Here is a 6,524-nt window from a genome sequence, read left to right as displayed (position 1 = left end):
GTTCTCCCATTAACTATAAACATTTTATAGTGCACTTTTAATGCACATTATACATATGTGTATTGTACTGGGAGACTATGCAATTAAAAGAACTCAGAAGCTCTTGCTCATTAAAATAAGTTTTATAATCCTGTTTACATGAGCATGAAATATACCTATAAACATTTGTATTTTCTTGTGAGCTAGTCAATAAAATGTCATGTCAATGTGAATGTGTAAGCAGTTATGCAGAAGTACTATTATTGGCGTTGTTAATAACTACATTAGCATGGTGGGCAGGTGGGACAATCAGAATACAATCATTTGCTTTAGGGGATACATTAACTGAAAGTGAAACGTGGCAATTACCACTATAATGAAGTCACAGGCGGTTGGTGGCTCCTTATTTGGGGAGGACAGGCTCGTGGTAATGGCTGGAGAGGAATAGTGGATTGGTTGGGGAGGACAGGCTCGTGGTAATGGCTGGAGAGGAATGGTGGAATGGTTGGGGAGGACGGGCTCGTGGTAATGGCTGGAGCGGAACTGGACAGGCTCGTGGTAATGGCTGGAGAGGAACTGGACGGGCTCGTGGTAATGGCTGGAGAGGAATGGTGGATTGGTTGGGGAGGACGGGCTCGTGGTAATGGCTGGAGCGGAATAGTGGATTGGTATCAAATAATCAAACATGGTTTCCATGGTTTCCATGTGTTTGATTCCATTCCATTGGCTCCGTTTCAGCCATTATTATGAGCAGTCCTCCCCTAAGCAGCCTCCTGTGAATGAAGTGTCAGAGTCATCATGATGGCTTCTCCTAGTTACAGAAACTAGAGGAGGTATTGATCAGAGACAGAGCCTGATTGATCCCCTGATATAAACTAGAGGAGGTATTGATCAGAGACAGAGCCTGATTGATCCCCTGATATAAACTAGAGGAGGTATTAATCAGAGACAGAGCCTGATTGATCCCCTGATATAAACTAGAGGAGGTATTGATCAGAAACAGAGCCTGATTGATCCCCTGATATAAACTAGAGGAGGTATTGATCAGAAACAGAGCCTGATTGATCCCCTGATATAAACTAGAGGAGGTATTGATCAGAAACAGAGCCTGATTGATCCCCTGATATAAACTAGAGGAGGTATTGATCAGAAACAGAGCCTGATTGATCCCCTGATATAAACTAGAGGAGGTATTGATCAGAAACAGAGCCTGATTGATCCCCTGATATAAACTAGAGGAGGTATTGATCAGAGACAGAGCCTGATTGATCCCCTGATATAACCTAGAGGAGGTATTGATCAGAGACAGAGCCTGATTGATCCAGTGGTCTAAGGCACTGCTAGCTGTGCCACTAGAGATCCTGGTTCGAATCCGGGCTCTGTCGTAGCCGGCCGCGACCGGGAGACCCATTGGGCGGTGCATAATTGGCCCAGCGTCGTCCAGGGTAGGGGAGGGAATGGCCGGCAGGGATGTAGCTCAGTTGGTAGAGCATGGCATTTGCAACGCCAGGGTTGTGGGTTCAATTCCCATGGGGGGCCAGTATATAAAATAATGTATGCACTCACGAACTGTAAGTCGCTCTGGATAAGAGTGTCTGCTAAATGACTAAACTGTAATAAACTAGAGGAGGTATTAATCAGAAACAGAGCCTGATTGATCCCCTGATATAAACTAGAGGAGGTATTGATCAGAGACAGAGCCTGATTGATCCCCTGATATAAACTAGAGGAGGTATTGATCAGAGACAGAGCCTGATTGATCCCCTGATATAAACTAGAGGAGGTATTGATCAGAGACAGAGCCTGATTGATCCCCTGATATAAACTAGAGGAGGTATTGATCAGAGACAGAGCCTGATTGATCCCCTGATATAAACTAGAGGAGGTATTGATCCGAGACAGAGCCTGATTGATCCCCTGATATAAACTAGAGGAGGTATTGATCAGAGACAGAGCCTGATTGATCCCCTGATATAAACTAGAGGAGGTATTGATCAGAGACAGAGCCTGATTGATCCCCTGATATAAACTAGAGGAGGTATTGATCAGAGACAGAGCCTGATTGATCCCCTGATAGATAGATGGTGGAGGGCTGGCCAACGGACACACACACAGGGAGGTTGTTATTGAGGGAAGGTGCTGTCCTGGTGATTAGGAATCAAAACCATTAGACTGGCCTGTCAGGCCCTCTGATAAAAACTGTCACTCACATAGAAAGCTCATTTAAATGTGGTCCTCTGTAGCTCAGCTGGTAGAGCACGGCGCTTGTAACACCAAGGTAGTGGGTTCGATCCCCGGGACCACCCATACACAAAAATGTATGCACGCATGACTGTAAGTCGCTTTGGATAAAAGCGTCTGCTAAATGGCATATTATTATTATTATTAATGTGGTGGACACAGGGAATGTCAATGTAAGAGAATGTGAAAACATTAGAAAACTGTGTATCTATCCAATTGTAATCTATAACAGTTATAGAAATGGAAGATGATGTATACTTCTGTTTCTTTTTCAGACAGATAACTGTTACAGTAAGCTCTCTGTGTCTTTACCCTTTGATTCACAGCTATACAAATGAAAGACCATGGATATACAGTGGGGAGAACAAGTATTTGATACACTGCCGATTTTGCAGGTTTTCCTACTTACAAAGCATGTAGAGGTCTGTAATTTTTATCATAGGCACACTTCAACTGTGAGAGACGGAATCTAAAACAAAAATCCAGAAAACCACATTGTATGATTTTTAAGTAATTAATTTGCATTTTATTGCATGACATAAGTATTTGATGGACCAAACCAAAATAAACAAAACTTTTACAATCAGGTATATTTACAATATAGATATAAAAAAAAATGTTTGTACACCAACAAATAACATTAGCTATGCAGCTGTAATTAAATAAAGAAAACACATTGAATTATTATTATTATTGTTACTAAATTATTAACGTCCCCTCTTGAACTGGTCCAACTTGGTGCATCATCTAGGGGAACAACATCACACTACTACATTTGCCAAAGCAAGTGAAATAGATAATAAACAATCAGAAATGAACAGTAAATATTACACTCACACAAGTTTCAAAGGAATAGAGACATGTTAAATGCTATATGCATTTGGCAGGAGATTAGGAAGTGCTGCTCATTTTCCACTACATGTTGTGGGCAGTGTGCACATACAGTGCCTTGCAAAAGTATTCATCCCCCTTGGCGTTTTTCCTATTTTGTTGCATTACAACCTGTAATTTAAATGGATTATTATTTGGATTTCATGTAATGGACAAAAAATAAGCAAACACGTTTGGTGTTCGCCAAAAGGCATGTGGGAGACTCCCCAAACATATGGAAGAAGGTACTCTGGTCAGATGAGAATAAAATTGAGCTTTTTGGCCATCAAGGAAAACGCTATGTCTGGTGCAAACCCAACACCTCTCATCACCCCGAGAACACCATCACCCCGAGAACAGCACGGTGGTGGCAGCATCATGCTGTGGGGATGGTTTTCATCGTCAGGGACTGGGAAACTGGTCAGAATTGAAGGAATGATGGATGGTGCTAAATACGGGGAAATTCTTGAGGGAAACCTGTTTCAGTCTTCCAGAGATTTGAGACTGGGATGGAGGTTTATCTTCCAGTAGGACAATGACCCTAAGCATACTGCTAAAGCAACACTTGAGTGGTTTAAAGGAAAACATTTAAATGTCTTGGAATGGCCTAGTCAAAGCCCTCAATCCAATTGAGAATATGTGGTATGACTTAAAGATTGCTGTACACCAGTGGAACCCATCCAACTTGAAGGAGCTGGAGCAGTTTTGCCTTGAAGAATGGGCAAAAATCCCAGTGGCTAGATGTGCCAAGCTTATAGAGACATACCCCAAGAGACTTGCAGCTGTAATTGCTGCAAAAAGCTGAGGAACGTCTCATGTCCTGAGTCTGACTCTAGAACAGCTGAGGAACGTCTCATGTCCTGAGTCTGACTCTAGAACAGCTGAGGAATGTCTCATGTCCTGAGTCTGACTCTAGAACAGCTGAGGAACGTCTCATGTCCTGAGTCTGACTCTAGAACAGCTGAGGAATGTCTCATGTCCTGAGTCTGACTCTAGAACAGCTGAGGAACGTCTCATGTCCTGAGTCTGACTCTAGAACAGCTGAGGAATGTCTCATGTCCTGAGTCTGACTCTAGAACAGCTGAGGAATGTCTCATGTCCTGAGTCTGACTCTAGAACAGCTGAGGAACGTCTCATGTCCTGAGTCTGACTCTAGAACAGCTGAGGAACGTCTCATGTCCTGAGTCTGACTCTAGAACAGCTGAGGAACGTCTCATGTCCTGAGTCTGACTCTAGAACAGCTGAGGAACGTCTCATGTCCTGAGTCTGACTCTAGAACAGCTGAGGAACGTCTCATGTCCTGAGTCTGACTCTAGAACAGCTGAGGAATGTCTCATGTCCTGAGTCTGACTCTAGAACAGCTGAGGAATGTCTCATGTCCTGAGTCTGACTCTAGAACAGCTGAGGAACGTCTCATGTCCTGAGTCTGACTCTAGAACAGCTGAGGAACGTCTCATGTCCTGAGTCTGACTCTAGAACAGCTGAGGAACGTCTCATGTCCTGAGTCTGACTCTAGAACAGCTGAGGAATGTCTCATGTCCTGAGTCTGACTCTAGAACAGCTGAGGAACGTCTCATGTCCTGAGTCTGACTCTAGAACAGCTGAGGAACGTCTCATGTCCTGAGTCTGACTCTAGAACAGCTGAGGAACGTCTCATGTCCTGAGTCTGACTCTAGAACAGCTGAGGAACGTCTCATGTCCTGAGTCTGACTCTAGGCACTAGAACAGTCTCAGGTTAGGTCCCAAATGGCACCCTATTCCCTACATAGTGCACTACTTTAGACCAGGGTCCTATGGGTAATACACTATGTAGGGAATACGTAGGGTGCCAATTGGGCCTCAGGCTCCTTGTCCCTCATACACAAGCAAACGTGTAATATTTGTGATGATTGTGATTGTGACCCGTGTCCTTGAATAATCCATTTAGAGAAAACACTCCATCCCCTCACTCCAACTGTTGATGCTATTAAACACGTGTGCTTAATGATCCATGCATGCAGTCTAGTCTGTGTTGGTGTATGTGTACAAAGCTCCACTTGTTGTGTTGTTAGGGTTCAGTGAGTACACGGTAATGAAAGAGGATGAAGGTTTTTTGAAAGAATGTCGTTTGACATGTTGTTGGGAGGCACGTATTCACACGACTCTCTGTCACGTTTAACTGCCCACAGGTAGCTCTCCTGCATTATCCTGCTCAGGCGTTGTAATCAATCTAGCAAACATTATTTACTCATAACATTACATCTCCATTTCTTTAAATAAAAGTATTTTACTTTTCAAAATAAACAATCTCTTTCTGTACTCAAAGTGTAATAACAAAATGAATTGTAAACAGCATTTCAAAAGTGTTACCAAAAAATGTTATTAACTATATGCTTAGTAGGACCACTAGAGAAAATACCACATTAGTAATTTACTCTCAACTGTTGTAATTGTCCTTAGAGTCCCTAACAACTCTCAATAAGTATTTCACTGCCGTGTGGATCTTCATGCTGGGCTGTTGCCAGAGCTTCTTCAACAGTGTTTGTTATTTAGAAGAACCCAACGATTTCTCCGTAGAACAGCGCCATCTTCTGTTTGTATGTTGTATGACCTTGGCTGTCCTTCAGGGATCACTGTTCCTTTCTGTGTCCATGTGTTTGATTTGTCTTGTCCCTCACATTGTCCCCAGGTTGGAGTTCAGGCAGGTTTCTTGTCCCTCACGTTGTCCCCAGGTTGGAGTTCAGGCAGGTTATCACAGCATCTGAGGTAGTGGTGTTCAGCCTACAAACCTCTGGATACAGGAAGTAGGAGTCTGTGTCAACAAGGTAATCCATTCCATTATATGTGAAAAGGTCAGTTCCTACCTTTTGGTCTGGTCTCTCAGGTGCAGGGTGGAGCTTTAATGGCTCTGCAGGGTTGCTTGCTTGGTATTTCAGACATGTAGTACAGTTTGGTACTTTCTCTGTCACATCTTGGTTCATTCTGGGCCAATACATTACTTTACATGCTCTCTTCTTACACTTATTGGTTCCTAGGTAAACATTTCCTTCCTCAGACTTTTCAGAATTACTATTTTGCTTCCTTTGTAGACCATGTGAGTGCTGTCAGCTCAGCTCTGCAGTTCCAGTATTCAGTTATGTCTTGTGAGCAGGCTTGTTTTATGTTAGGCCATTCATTGATGACTGTTTCCTTCAGGTTTGTCAGTGTTGTGTCTTTTTCTGTCTCAGTCCGTATGATTTCCATCTTCCATCTGTGACTGGCTGTTGTGATCATGTCCACGTATGCTCTCACTTCTTCATCTGCTGTGGTGCTTGCCTTCGGGTCCACAGCTCTAGAAAGAGGGTCTGCTGTGCACATCATCTTTTCTTGGTGTGTATGCCACATTCAGAGCATTGTAGTTTGCTCATCGTTCTTTGGACTCTCAGCGGACAGTCCTTCAGTGGCTTTTGAAACAG

This window comes from Coregonus lavaretus, assembly GCF_964263955.1.
Source record: "Coregonus lavaretus genome assembly, chromosome: 9".
Taxonomy (NCBI): Eukaryota; Metazoa; Chordata; class Actinopteri; order Salmoniformes; family Salmonidae; genus Coregonus; species Coregonus lavaretus.
This window is presented reverse-complemented; position numbering follows the sequence as displayed.